The sequence below is a fragment of the Cupressus sempervirens genome, chromosome 1, assembly GCF_028749045.1.
Source record: "Cupressus sempervirens isolate cs-2001-9-10 chromosome 1, ASM2874904v1, whole genome shotgun sequence".
NCBI classification, from domain to species: Eukaryota; Viridiplantae; Streptophyta; class Pinopsida; order Cupressales; family Cupressaceae; genus Cupressus; species Cupressus sempervirens.
The window spans coordinates 156,195,715-156,213,058 of NC_143118.1; positions in this window are offsets into that span (position 1 = coordinate 156,195,715).

Genomic DNA, 17,344 nt, shown 5'->3' on the forward strand with positions numbered 1-17,344 from the left:
GATTCCTCTTTCATTGTAGAAATTATTGAATTCATTTGAGATGAATTCTTGTTCTCTATCTAATCTAAGACATTTCATATTCTTCCATGTTTCTTTCTCAACTCTAGGAAAATACCATTTGAACTTTTTTAAAGAATCAAACTTATCTTTCAAAAACATTATAGTCATCATCCAAGAATAATAATCATAAAATAAAATGAAATATATGTCTCCACAGTAGGTTCCCACAACTATTGTTCCACAAATATTTGTATGAACTAGTTCCAAAAGTTATTGATAATTGCAGGAATTACTTTTGAAGCTTCTTTTACTCATTTTTCTAGTTTTACATTGTTTGTATGTTCCCATATTAGGTTTCTTTAGATAAGGTATGCCTCTTACTCTTTCATTCATGCTTATGGTGATTAGGTTATAAAAGTTAACATTACACATCCTCTTATGCCATAAACAAATTTCCTCTATGTGAGCTAGAAAACATGTATTTTTAATGAGATGAAGGTAAAACAAATTACCTTTTATTTGATTGCCAGTTCCAACTACATTTCCTTTTCCATTGAATAGTTTATTTTTCCATTGATGTATTTTAACTTGTATCCTATATTGTTAAGTTGTGCTACACTAAGTATATTATTTCTCAATCCTTCAACCCAATAAGCATTCTCACATTTGATTCTATCAGTTAGTGTTATGCTTCATTTTCCTTTTATATAACATGGTTCATTATTTCCAAATCTAACACTTCCACTATCATAGTGTTCCAAAAGTTCAAACTTAGTTTTATCACTAGTCATGTGATGACAACAACCACTATCTATGATCCATATATCATTATTTCTAACATGAGAGATAAGTGCCATACTTTCAATTTACTCATTATCAGATTCATCTTTAACAATAATATAGACTAATTCATCTTCATCATTATCACTCTCAAAATCTTTTGCAATGCAACATAATTTCTTACCTTTACCTTTTTAGTCCTTGTAGCCTTTGAAGTCTTTCTTGCCTTTGAACCTATGATTTATTTTCCAATCTTTATCTTCTTTTTTTGGATACCTTGCAAGAATGTGACAAACCTCTACACATGGAAAGCAAATCAATGACAAATTTACCTCTGATTTTTCCTTTCCCTTTTTCTACTCTTTTTTTCAAAAGAGCTCTAATGACTTCAAGTGATTTATATAAATCTTCTTCTTCTTCACTATCAACCAATTTTATTTTTGAGTTTCCTCCTTTTCTACCAAGAGTTATTCTGGCTTTGAATGCAAATTCAAGATTGTTATAAGTAGGAGCACATCTATCAAAGTTATCCAACTCAAAAGAAATTAATCTTCCCATAAGAGTGTCCAAGGTTAAATCATTTTTTGGATTGCATCTCATTTCTTGAATAGCTAAGAATCTAATTGTATAAATAAGAATAAGAGTTCTTAGTACCTTGTTGACAATAATTTCATTATCAATTGTTCCTCTTGTAGCTCTGATTACACTTACACTTTCTTTGATTTTTTCACTCTATTGGAAAATGATATCACTTTCTTTCATTTTTAATTGATCAAACTTACCTCTTAAAATTTATGCCTTGGTTCTTTGCATAGATTTATCACCTTCATATAAATTTTGCAACTTTTCCCACATATTAATGTAGTAGACCGATCTTTTACCTCATTAAACTCAGAAGAAAAAGTGCAATGTCAATCACCATCATATTGTGATCCTTTTCTTCTTTAATCCACTACACAATCATAGGTTTAGGTGGTGGAAAATATGTATTTTCCAAGTAGAGCAAACCAATATCACTAATTCTTGATAGATGCAACTTCATCACTCCTGCCATACTCAAAAGTTATCTCTATTAAGACTAGGAATCACCCTTTTGTAAGACATCCTAATCTTTAGCTTAGGTCCTTAAAACCTTTCCTTGTAAGAAATAATTTTTATGATACCAATTATTGGAAATGTAAGAGTGTAACTGAGAGGAGAGGGGTGAATGAGTTACAACAAAAAAATTCTTTTTTCCCTTAGATGTCAATACAAACTTTCATTGGTCATGCAATACTATCTAGCTTAGTTAACAGTAGAATATTACTGGCACTTGGTCAACAAATAAATCTTATTATTATTAATCTATTTTATCAATAGTAACTTAGTTGTAGAAAAAGAAAGCATAAATAAAATAATATGAATACATATGACACCAATATTTAACATTGAAACCCAATTTGGGAGAACCACCTTGAAACTAGTCACAATATGTTTTACTCTTCTGAAGTGAGCCCTGTTAGGAGCCAACCCTATTAAAGGTTACAAAACATACTATTAAGTATGGCCTTGTTAAAGGATTTAGGATTTAGATTACCCTATTAGGAGCTTCCTTGTTAGAGGTCTTTAAACACTTCAATCTTGAAATGTCACCTTGTTAAAGGGTTTACAATATGAATGTTAAGTCAACTTTTTAATGAGATTTCTTTACTACTACAATGGTTAGAAGGTAACATCAATTTTGACCTAATTTATGAAGCAACTTCCTTTGCATATTAAGATCTTTGTTCTAGCTTGACTTCTTGATCCTTCCTAATCAGAAGTTATTTGCAACATATCTTCCTTACTTTCCTATTGTGCCTTTTCCTTCACTCACATGTCCATCTTATTCCATATTCCAATTCTTCTTTTTTCCTCACAACTTGACCTTTCTTATATATCATAATCTAGGACAATTTGGGTTGAATACCCTTCCAAATAATCAATAAAATTTCAAATATTTGGCATAAATTAATTAAATATTAGACATATGTATTTTTTTTGTCACTCATTCAATACTAGGATTGAGTGCTTGGTTAATACTATGAGTCCTTTGATGCCCAACCACTTGGTCAATACTGCAAGAAAGAATCTCTTCATTAACCAACTGCTCAATTAATACTAGAAAAATCTTCTTTACTTGAGTACTTGGTTAATACTAATATATAAAAGGTTAATAGTGCAAACTCTATATTGCTTGGTTAGTACTAACATTTTTGTAGCATTGATGACAACATACAATTCAAGAATTGTTTCCAACAACAAGCTCCTACTAAATCTTTATCTAATATATCTATAACATCATGATGAAAATTATCCTCTAACCATGAGAATCAACCAAGGCATCAAACCTTCAAATAACTCAAAGTGTGGATATTAAGCTCTTCAAAAGAAATTAAATAAGAACGATCATCAACTAAGAATATATATTGACATAAAAAAAATTAGTAATCCAAGATAATAAACATCAAGGAAGTATTTGTATAAAAAATCATGCCATGTTGAAATCCATGGTACCATGTTCACATCCATGAATTGAACATATAAATCTCAAATTTTCCAACTTGTGAGCATAAAATAGTCAACCACAATCCTCCACCATGATTGTACCTAGTAACAAGACTGCATCCCCTCTATGTAAAGATAAATAAACAAATCATGTGACTAGGAGAATAGAAAACCTAAATCCAAGCCATCAATATCAATATTCATAAATAATGAAAGATTAATAGATAAAGACAACCCATATCTAAGCCATAAATGCAACCTCTTTAAGTATAGACCACTAACAATATTGCACAACTTGTGGACCCAAAAAATTAGTATACATATCTAAACCAAACACTCATAGCCATATCATCATGAGACCAATCTGAGTATACAATGAAATCAAATCTTATTTCTACAAAATATATAATTTCATAAATTGATAATTTAACCATACTCAACATATATCATAAACCATTCAGATCCATATATCACCGAATAAACAATGCTAAATCTACCCCAAATATGAACTAATGTGTGGAGCTCCCCAAGAGATTTTTGTTGACTATTAAAAATCAAAAATCAAACTCTCCATGTCTAATATATGCCCCAATATATGTTTTTAAAAAAAAGCATCAATCTTTTAGGATTCTAAAACCTTACAAAATGTCAAAATCAAAGAATTAAATATGTACAAGTTGTAGTGCTTTCTAATGACTGTAAGAAGTCTAAAATTTGATATTTAGAGTAAAAGTAATGATCATTTTACCAAGACAACATTTTTACCTCTTTCAATGCTCTTTTTTATCGGAAGGGGGGTGGGGGGCTAACAAATATTTTGATGAGATTAAATATGATGGTAACCATGAGCTCAAACTAAAATGAATTATATTTTTTCTCAACATTCCAAAACTATGGCATATTACATAGCCAAATTTATGGAAATTCCAACTTGGATGCAATGGCAATGTCTATTTTTACATAGGAGGAAATTCTTGGAAGCTCTCCCCTCAAAAATTCATTTAAATCAAACATCCAAAAAAATTTGTTTGACCCACATTTTTGCATGCCTAAAATCTGCCAACATCCCATCATAATAGCAAACACAAAACCTTCAAATCTACAATAAACAACCTACAAAACTCATAAATTTTTCCCTTTCTATCATTTTTTCATGCATTCCCATGGATTCAACCTAAGTTTGCAATAATAAAACCATATCTTTGATACCAATTCTAATGTAACTTGTAACTAAAATGTAATGATTTCCACATAACTCATAATAGATCTGAACTAAATATGCACTTTAAATCCACATGAAAAGAATAGACAACATAGCCACAAAAATATGACACATGATATACCCTAGGAAAACCTCATTAAGGGAAAAATATAGTCTCCAAAAGCATCCATCACCATGTATTATTCAACAAAAAATTATTGTAATACAACCATGGAAGCCCTCAAACCCATAGCTATAACCAAGAAATCCATGTGAACAAGCATGAATCCCTAGATCTTATGCCATACTTTCAACTTCACAAATCCTACCTTTTGCTAACCTATCTTTCCTTGTCTTCCTCAACTTTCCTTTTTCCCTTCTCTTCCTTGCCTCTACAACTACCCTTGTAAGTTGTTTATATAGTAGGAAGCCCCACAAACTAACAAGTGGTATTACATAAGCCATGTCCTAAAACTTTGTGCTTCCTAACCAATTGACCCCACATTTAACACTAGACATTTAATTATTTTTCTCAATATAAAATTATTACATCAAATATTATCACAATCTTACAATAAAAATCATCAAAAATATTTTATGGGAATCTCTACATTTTCCACATCCATCTAGGTGAATTTAGTTGCAATATTATGCAATGTGTGCAATACCCATTATCTCAACAAATTCCCACTTTTTGCATATATTGAATAAGGTCAATCCATAGCCACATAAATGAAAAAGGAATCAATCCCTCCTAGCACATCAATCCTAGTAGATCAAAGTAAACCCTATCCTTTATCTTGGTGCCTACAAAAAAATCAAATTATCCAACTTTTTCAACTTGAAGAAAACCACCACCTATTATGCCACTTCCATTGGACATACATAGAAGCCATCCAAAGAAAAATCCACCCATCCCATCACATAAGATTCATAAAATCATAAACCATCTAAAATGCCAAGCACAAAAACCTGATCTAAAGGTAATTGCATGTATCTGGATTTGTTGAAAACTCACAGTTGAAATATCACAACTAACAATGTTGGAATGAATAAAATAAATAACAAGGGGGGTGAATATGTTATCCTCAGGTCCAAATGTACCAATTTAACTTTTAACATCTTCAAACAACTTAATAAAAAAATTAATTCACTCAGTGAAGATAGAAAATCAACAATAGTTTAACTTACTCATATCAACAGTTAGCTCTGTATTTTAGTGTTAGCCAAATTGATAAAACATATAAAAATAAATAGAATAATGCATGTAAACAAAATTCACACCAGTATAAAACTAGTATTTAATATCAAAACTCAATTTGAGAAAAAATACCATGGAATATGGTACTAATTTTTAGTTTTCTAAAGTGAGTTGGGTTAAGAGCCAACCCTGTTAAAGGTTACAAATACATTTTTACGTGTTACCCTATTAGGAGTGGTCTTGTTAGAGGTCTTCAAAAACATCCCATCAAAATGTCACCATGATTAAAGGTTTTATGATATGATTGTTAAGTCAACCTTGATTAAAGGATTTTATTCCCACAATGGTTATAGATAATTGGTAGGTTGATATGATAAAATACAACTCACTTTACATGTTTAGATCTACATTCAACATTCCTTTTCCATTTACTGGTCTTCATCACATTGGCCATCTCAAATCCACTTCGCAATCTCTCTTTCACCAACTCTTCACTTTTACTATACAACTCTTATTCTTTCACTTGCTCTTTCAAAATTCCCTAAAAAGCTCAACCAACTTGAAAAAAATCTCATATACCTCCTTAAATATAAAATTCTAATATTTTTCTACTTAAATATTTTCATCGATTTTGGGTATTGATCAAATTCATTGAATTTTTTAATCATTTTTTTCTTCTTCTTTCGTTGAAACATTGAGAATCTTCTTATTTACTCTTAGCCTTAGATTAGTTTGACAAAATTAATTCATGAAATAAATATGATATCTCATCAATCCTTATCTTTAACACATCTCCACTAATTTGTAAATTCAACTATGTCTGCCTCAAATCTTAGTTGTTTTAGAAATTATTAAAATGCTTACACTTGATCATCATTATGTTTTCAGCTTAGTCACTATTGGTCTATATCACTTGGCTTACATTGGCTTGCTCAAACATCTTTTTTAGAAATAGATAATACTGAGGGGGGTGGGGGGGTGCTCAGTGAATCAATATTCTAAAAACTTTTGCCCACAATTGAATATTGTGAGCTACTTTATAACTTGCATATGAAAGTAAACCAACAATGTTGAACAATAAATATAACCATACACATGGAGTACTCATAAAACCAATATTTTTTAACTAGGGAAACCTAGCCAAGGAAAAACCCAGTGGGAATGATACCCATGAGATGATTCAATAAAAAAAAGAATCGTGTTAAGGCTATTGACCTTGTTAGGAGTCTATGAAGTACATATATTGTCTCAATTATTTATTAGAGGACTAGGCCTTGTTAGATGCCTCAACCCTATTAGGAGTTGGTAGATCAAATACAATGTATTGAAGAAGATCCCATTGCCCTAATATTCATTTATGCAGTAAAGCTCTTCACAAGAATAGATATGTATACAATACTTTCTCCTATTGTAATTCACACTTTCTCTAATCATACATCATATCTCGCATCACATAAGGCTCATATATATTTCAAGTGATCCATATGATAGTTCTCATATTATATATCTCTCGTCAACTTCCTATTCTTTGTGCAAGAAAATATCTATACTTATACTTCACAAATTAATAATTCTCTACTCAGTCGGCCTTCATGTGTTCACATGCCTAACATAATATAAAATAAATTATGGAATAATATCCATAAAGTTGGATCATCATGACTAAGTAATTATTTTGTTACCAAAATAATTCCTTAAGATGTATAACTCAATTCTCTACTATTCTCTATTCTGCTCTGTCAAATACTTGTACTGATATTTCATTTGTAACTTGTGCCATACTGTCTATACACACTTGTGCACTTAAACATGTCATCATGGTATTTTCATAAAGCTATACACAATTATGCACAAGAAAATTTGAAATGTGTCATCTGTACACATCATATTTGTCTTTGTGCTACTGCAAACTATCTAACACTTAGACAATTTTCTAACTCTAACTGCATAAATGAAATGTTGAATATATGTTTCCATAAATGGAAAAAATAAAAAAATCTTACTAACCATATTGCCAACAATCGTCCCCTTTGGAATTGATGGCAACATTTAAGAAAATTGGCTAAGTCAAAAAATGATGTTATACAAAACAAAATAAATAAAAATTACACATAAATTAACTGCAAAACATAACAATTTTATTCATGTTTTGATGGGTCATTACTTTCCTTATCATTCGTTACATTAACTCATAAGTGTACTCTCCCTTACATATATATTCACACAATTTACATACTAATACTCCTTTCCATATGTACAATTTTCCATACATATTACTCCCCCTTTGACATCAATGGAAAAGGTATTAGAAATGTATACAAAAACTTGTGGCCTACTGCTAATCAACTTGATATCCTGGAGAAACAATCTAGATATATAGGTTTTAGTATTTCCATTTCCTTCTTTGATTTCTCCTTTATTGTGTCAGAGATAATGATTAGTGCACATAGTGCATAAGATACCACTTCAACAGTGCTCAAGTTAGTATAGGAAAACTTATCATAGGAAGCCATAGCCAGAAGACATTCCTCCAGTTGCCTACAAAATGAAAATCTTAGGTGAAAAGATTTCACTAAGAGTAGAGAATATTTTAGCTTTCTTTTCCTTATTAGACTCCAAAAAGTTGACCACATTGTGGATCTTCTCCACTTCTATTCCACAGTCCTCAATATTGGTCTTAGGGAGCTATAATTTTGTAGTAAGTGTGTCAAACTCACTCAACTTACCCTTTATCTGGCTCTCAAAGTTTATCAGGTATTTGTATGATAGTGCACACTGTCCATACAACTTCTTACCTTCATCAATCTATTTCCTTAACTCCTTGATGCTTACATCAAGTGTCCTCAAGTAATTTCTCACATTTGTGCACACTATATTGAATACTATTGCATCATTCTTGTCTGGTGCTTGCGTTGAAGCTAGCTTAGCTAGAGTTGTGAATTCCTCATCAAAGGTCTACACCAATTCCTTTGGTTTCAACTGCAAGTCTTGATTAGCTACAATTATAGTAATTGTCCTCTACATTCTGTCCAAGACTTTAGCTAGTGTCTTCTCCAAAGACTTTACAATTTTTTTCTTTTCGAGAAACTTACTCAAGGAACTGTTTAGTCCCTTATGATCATTATCATCATTAAATGGAACTGCTACTATTATTGCTGCTACTACTCGAGTTATTGTTGGGATAATTTTTACTTCTTTTAGTTTAGCACTCTTCTTCTCCTCCTCAACCTTCTTCCTCTCTTCTTCCAATTTCTCAACTTCTTTCTTTGACTTCTCTTTAGCTTTCTTCCTTTCCTCTTCTTCTTTCTTTATCTTTTCCTCTTGTTCTTTCCTTATCTTTTCTTCTTCTTCTCGCTTTTTCTTTGCCTCTTTTTCTCTACTAATCTCTCTATTTCTTTATTTTTCTCTTCTTCTTGCTTCTTTTCTATCTTTCTCCTTTCTTCTTCTCTCTTCTTTACCTCTTCTTTTTTCTTCTCCTTGGCCTATTTCTTATTTTCCTCTTCTTCATCATCATCAAAGCTTCAATAAGCTATGATATTTCCAATAATGAATTGACCAAATTATACAAAAGGATTCTCCTTTACATCCATAGTTATGTGTGTATTATCCACTTGCATGGATTCAATACCCATTACAATCTATGGTTGTGATATTGCCTATTGTGTCTATCCTACTTCTTCCTAATCACTGGAAGGTGTATTTGCATGTAGATAAATAGGGCTCTTGGGCTTGGAATGCACACTCACCTCTATTACTATAGGTACTAAGGTCATGTATTTTACAATGGCCTCCTCTCTTTCCTTTTTCACATCCTCATAGTTGCCTCCCATCAAAAGAATTGCTCTTCTTTTGTTCCTCTTAAAGGGCTCAATACTCTTAAAAATTCTCTCTAAATCCTCCTAGATATAACTTCACATAACTTATTGATCATTGTTTCCCTCAATTTTGTGTCCTCCTCTATCACTCTTTTCTTTCTATTTAATAACCTATTATATAGGTCTTCTAGAATCTTATTCTAGATGTTATCAAACCTATTATTCCATAAAATCATATTTCTAACTATTGAATTCTCTAGTTTCATTCTATCCATATTATTGTACAAACTATATAATTTATTTAACTATGCAAAATTGTCATCATTAATTATTTACATGTTAATGTTTTCTACCTTGGGCTTCCATGTTTTCTTTCATGGTGGTGTTCTTCCTTCTTGTCCAACTTTCTCTACCAGTCTATCCTCTACTTCATCCTCGTAATCTTTAGAATCAATGACATGTAGTGTCTTTCTTCTCTTTCTTAGTCTACTTGTAGCCTACTTGACCTTTATCTTGGTGGATGGTGATGATTCTTTCTTACCCTTCACTAGCTACTCTAACTCCCTCTATACAACTAGTGTATCTACCTCTAACTACCTCATTGGTTGACCACTTCTTATTCTTATTGGTTGCACTTGTGTAATTACTGCATAAGGTTCCTATGTATTGGATTTAGCTATAGTTACACCTACTAAAGGAGATGAAACAACAATAGGTGTTACTACTACCACCTCTAATTGTCCACTTGCTTTTATTTCTAGTGCAATGCCTTTAATTTCATTAAACTCCCCATCAGTCATACCTAGTTCTTTAGGGACAGAATCAATCTTCTTTTCCACACCCTTATTTATCTCTTTACTATGATGTTTAGAATGAACTTCTCTCATATTCTCTTCATAGGTTCTACATCTAGGTCACTCAATATCCTTAGATTGGAGTATGATATGTGCATATCCTTCAATAATTTTTATGCTCATCTCATAGCCCATGGGCTATATGAACTTTACCCTTGGTTCCAAAGATTTTGTGTAGTTGTTATCAGTTTCCATGATGAAGTATATATCATTCTTGTATTTCTCCACCATGGAGGGAGGTATTCTTCACCTCTATTTCATTTTAGACTTGAAAATCTTCATCATTTTGTTAATTTTATTGTCTCTTACATTCTCTAGCTTTGATATGTAGCATTGAATGACCAACTTCAATGCACACTTATTTCTCTCCCAATTAGTCACTTGTGTGAATTTATTAGTTCTAAAGGAAAATGAATGAGTCAATAAGGACTCAAATCTGATTATCTTACACAAATTCAATTTCCTTCCTTGAACTATCATTACATACGCTGTGTGCAAGAATCCAGCTAATATTGAGTTAACCCTTGAACCATGATTAAACTTGTATCCCAAAATCATAATTAATATCTTTACTCCTTTTTCCTGAATTGTATCAACTTTCATGTTTCTTGCATCAAATCTTGTTTACGTTTGTTTCAACCATCTTCCTTACATTCTTCTCATTTACGAGATTGTATCCTTCATTACTTAGTCTTGTGACCTTTTGAATAATTTCATTATCAATTGGGACATGTGCATCTCCTAACCAAAACATTTCATCATGTACCCTACTCAGAATGATTTGGGTCCATTCATGATTATTAAACTTAGCATAGAACATATACTTCACTATCTTTAACTCATTCAAGTGTGCATGCTCAGACTTCAAACTTAGGTCATTATTATACAATACTCCTAAGTTCTTGTGTATATCTTCATCTACTATACTCTCAATCATGCAATGAATAATGTCTTCAATGTGAAGAACATTATGTGGGATTTGTGAAAATATGCCTAACATATCATCTAGAAGAGAAAAAAATGGATGTTTCTTGAATACATATCTCAACCCATCACTAACATCATAAACCAAATGTCCAAACGTTGAATCTTAATTGTATTCACTGAAAACTTAATTCAAGCTCCGTAAAATACCTTAAAATTGCATTTAGGGCTTCTGCAACTTCACACTTCAAGAACTTCTTTTTGTACATCAAATTGGTGTCAAATCTCTCTTCAATTCTTTCTTGACACTTCACAAGATCAAATGGTACTCACAATCTTGTTCATGATCCTTAAATCATTTCAAATATTACTATGCATTAAATGTGTATCACCATAGATTTGAAAACTATCTCTGGTTACCAATAACTTTGTTTTCTTTCTTAAATCTTCCTAAGATCACATATTTTCTTGCACACTTGACCATAGCTTCCTTTCTATGTCTTATATCTTCTATAAACTATGCAACTTCTAATGCTTTCTTTATAACCATTTCTTACCAACTAACACTCTATCTCTGCTACAACTACTCAATTCAAATAGGACATGAGTCATAGATAATTGTTTACTTCAATGCCTTATCGAATGCATCAAAATATTGTTCCTCAAAACTATATAAGAGCTTTCTAGATCCTTAGCTTTCATGAATGCTTCCTTGAATTCATCAACATGTTCCTTGATTGCTTCTTTCTTACTATTATCACTATCATTTATATTCCCTCTATCATTTCTATTATTGTTCCTTCTATTATTAGAATTCCTATTGAAGTTTCTTCTATCTATTCTATAGTATCTTGTTGTGTGTCCAAAGTTATTACATAGCTAACATACAGGTACATTCCTTCTCTAATTGGTTCCATTCTAACTATCAAGTGTTCTACAATTCCTTGCAAGGTGTCTAGCTTTGTTACACTTGTAACACATAAACTATTTCTTTTCTCCATAAGATCTTCCTCCATCATTAGATCTTCTTTGTGATCACCCTCTTTCATCACCTATAGGGTTAGTGTCCCTAAACATTCTACTACTTGTGTTATTACCATCATGTAAGGAAACTTGCAACAAAGAATATAACAGTTTCCACATAACCCATAATAGATCTAAAATAAACATGTAATTAAAATCCACATGCAAGAGAATATACAACGTACCCAAAAAAATTGTGACACAAGATATACCCTGGGAAACCATCATTGAGGGAAAAACTCAGCCTCCAAAATCATCCATCACCATGTATTATTCAGCAAAACTACTATTGAAATACAACCATGGAAGCCTTCATGGCCATAGCCACAATCGAGCAAACTATGTGAACAAGCATGAATCCACACATCCCATGCCATGATTTCAACCTTCAGAAATGATCCCTTGGCTAACTTGTCAAGCCTTGTCTCGCTTGACTCTTGCCTTTCTCACTCTTCATCTACAACAACTACCCTTGTGGCTACTTATATAATAGCAAGTCCCACAAAACCACTAAGTTGTATTACATAAACCATGCGCTACTTAACCCACTGACCCCACATTTAATATTGGGCATTTAATTCTTTTTTCCAATATTAAATAATTACATCAAATATTATCACAATGTTACAATACAACTCATCAAGAATATTCGATGAGAATCTTTACATGTTGCATGTCCATCTAGGTACAACATTACATAATAAAATAAAATAATAAAATATAACAATATTATGCAATGTGTGCAACACCCATTATCTCAACAATCTCTCACTTGTTGTATACATTGCATAAGGTCAATCCGTAGCCACATAAATAAACAAAGGAACAATCCCTCCTAGCACATCCACCATCATGGATCAAATTAAACCAAGTGCTCCATCCTAGTACCTACAAAAAAAGCAAAGTATCCAATATCTCGAACATGAATGATCTCACCTCCTATTATTCCATTGCCACTAGACATACATAGAAGCCATGCAAAGAGAAATCCACCTAACCTGTCACATTAGAAGATCATAAAATCATGTACCAACTAAAATTCCAAGCACAAAAAAAAAAACTTGATCCAAAGGTAATCACATGTATCCGTAGTTGTCAAAATATATCCATAGCTGAAATAGCACCCATAGCAAGTGCCAAACCATCCAACTATCCATACCTCAAATGTATAACAAGTGAATCTCATATCACCAACATATCCTATCTATAACCTATAATCACAAGCCTCAAGGGAAATACTTGCCACATATATACCAAGAAGCTCCCACTACAAAAGATAATGTAAAATCTATAACCAGTCCACTCACAACATCTCAAAGAAGTGAATCCATGTAGTATCAAGGACATCCACAATACATAAACTAATATCCTACAAGAACAACTCTCATAACAAGTCTCCAATAGTCTCCTAGATTCTCCACAACCAATAGAGGAAAGAGATAAAGGAATAACCATGTAATCTCTCACATGACATACATGACCACAAACTAGTGATCACAATCTCTAACCAATCTCAAATCCAATGTAGGCAAAACTGAACATCCAGGAGGATAACCAAGACTAGAGAAACCATGAAAATCATAACCTGTATCGTGTCCTTCTACACACACCTCTAGATGTAAAATGTGCAAGTATGATCTCCTCCATAAAACCCCAAGAAGAAGTCTCAATAACACCCAAACCATACCCTATAGCTAATCATGCATTTAAGCCTCTCACAAGAAGATCAAACTCATAAACCATTCCTAAACCAAGGAATAACCATTCCTAATCCAAGGAAAATGCCCAATATAAAACCATCTCTCAAACTCAACCAGCATAACAACATATGCATATGGAGATAACCAATGCTAAACCATCTCTCAAATGAACCCTCCAGAACTAACTCATGTACCATAGCTCAAGATCCATATCCATGAAAGACAAGCATAAATATAATGCAACTGAGAGAAATAATGGACTATACCTCTCAAGTAGCAAACTACTGAGTAGACCAAGAGTGGGGAATGAGAATGCTCATCAAGATACCCAAGTCTCCAACCAAGACTCATCTAAGAACAATGTCCTTTCAAGTCCATATCAGGTGACTACCCCTCAAACTTCCTGCTGAAGCCATCATCCATCCCAATAAATACTCCTCTAATCCAAGAGAAATCTATAACCAATCAATCCATGCCAAATCCAAATGCAACATAGAAATATCATGAAGTATCTAGCCTATGATCAGTGTACTCAATACCAAGAAATAAAACCAAGATCAATGTCAAAATTCCAACCATGGCCTCAGGAACATAAACATGGTAACATGATCTAACCATCTCAACCAAAGAGATAACATTCTCCACATGAACAAACTATAACATGTCACAACTCTAAATGCATATCAAGAGTATACCATGATATAATAATGAAACCATCCACATACCAAGGATAACATGTCAAATAAAAGCATAAACCACACCTTTGCCAAGAACCTGTGAGTCCTCAAGATGCAACCATCTCCACATACCATGAAGAAAACCATCTCCACATACTAGGAACAACCATCTCCACATACCATTAAGATAACCAAGAACTCCATGAGTCCTCAAGATCTATCCATCTTCACACACCATGAAGATAACAAGTGCACCATGCAAATGTTAAAGACGCTTCTATAGCAAGAGGATCTAAGACAAACCTCCAACATCTGCAAATACTCAATAAATATATCAATGCCAACAACTCCCACTCAACTATGGTACCAAGTCACCAGTGGCATCATAAAATCCATCTCCTACATAAAGATCCAAACCAAACTAGGAACTAATCCTTCACTGTCACCCCATCACTGTCACAAGCTCCCACTAAACCATGTATCCAAGCTATCCATGACATAATGATGAAAAAATATCCTCTAACCATGAGAATAAATCAAGGCATCAAACCATCAAAGAACTCAAAATGCACATCATGAGCTCCTCAAAATAAACTAAATAACCATGATCCTCAACCAAGAAGATATACCACCATAACTGAATCAGAAATCTAAGCTAATGAACATCAAGGATGTACCACATAGCCAATCATGTCATGCCAAAATCCATGGCACCATGATCACATCCATGAACTAAGCATCTGGCTCTCAATATGTCTAACCTATCAGCATAAAATAGTCAACCACAATCCTCCACAATGACTATACCTGGTAACAACATCTCATCCCTTCTACATGAAGAAAATAGTAAATCATGTGACTTAGGTCATACACAACCCAAATCCAAGCCACCAATCTAAATATGCGTCAATAATGAAAGATTAAAAGGCAAAGACAACACATAACCAAGCTATAAATGCAACCTGTAAGTATAGACCACTTACAACACTACACAACTTGTAGATCCAACAAGTCATCATACATATTTAAACCAAACACTGATAACCATATCATCATGAGACCAATCTGAATAATAAAAAGAGTATACAACGACATCAAATCTTAAATCTCCAATGACATAAACTCACAATGTTACCATAGTCAAAATATATCTATAAACTATTTAGATCAATATATCAACAAATAAATCATGCCAAACCTGCACCAAATTTGAACCAATGTGTAGAGCTCTCCAAGAGCTTTTCGTTGACTACTTGAAGTCCAAAATTTGACTACGTATGCTCAACATAAATAACATATAACTTTAGAGCTCTGAAAACTTGACAAAATATCAAAATCATAGAACCAAACCTACACCATGTTATACTACTCTGAATTAGCTTTCCAACACCTATAAGAACTCTAAAATCCAATATTCTAAGAGAAAGTTATGACCATTTGACTAAGATAGCCTTTTTACCATTTTAATTGCGATTTTTCATTTTTTAGTTTTTTTTGTGACGAAAATTCTAATAGAATTAAATTTGATGGCCATCATGGGCTAAAACTAAAAAAATCTTTCATTTCCTCTAAACATGGTCAAACTAGGGCATATTATATATCAAAATTTATGAAAATGTTGACCCGGATCTAGTGGTGAGGTCTTTTTTTACCCAAGAGGTCATTTCTACAAGCTCCCCCTAAAACCCTCATTTAAATGAAACATCCAAAAAATCCTTTTGTCCAAAAAATTTAGCATGCCCAAATCTAGCAACATCCCATCATAAAAGCAAACCCAAAACCCTCAGATCTGCAATAAATTATTCATATATCTTTTCCTTTCTTTTATCCTCTCATGCTTTCCCATGGATTCAATCTAGGGTTACAATAATAAAACCATAGCTCTGATACCACTTGTAAGGAAGCTTGCAAAAAAGAAAATAACCATTTCCACATAACCCATAATAGATCTAAAATAAACATGTAATTAAAATCCACATGCAATAGAATAGACAACATACCCACAAAAATGGTGACACAAGATATACCCTAGGAAACCCTCATTGAGGGAAAAAACCAGCCTCCAAAAGCATCCATCACAATGTATTATTTAGCAAAAAATACTATTGCAATACAATCATGGAAGCCTTTATGGCCATAGTCACAACCGAGAAAACTATGTGAACAAGCATGAATCCATACATCCCATGCCATCCTTTCAACCTTCACAAATGCTCCCTTGGCTAACCTGTCAAGCCTTGTCCTACTCAACTCTTGCCTTTCTCACTCTTACTCTACAACAACTACCCTTGTGACTACTTATATAGTAGCAAGTCTCACAAAACTACTAAGTGGTATTACATAAACCATGTGCTAAAACCACGTGCTACCTAACCCACTAAGCCCACATTTAATATTGGACATTTAATTCTTTTCTCCAATATTAAATAATTACATCAAATATTATCACAATGTTACAATACAACTCATCAAGAATATTCCATGGGAATCTTTACATGTTGCACATCCATCTAGGTACAACATTACATAATAAAATAAAATAATAAAATATAACAATATTCTACAATGTGTGCAACACCCATTATCTCAACACATCAAACTTAGGCTTCTTACAATATACTACTTTATGTCCATAACCATGAC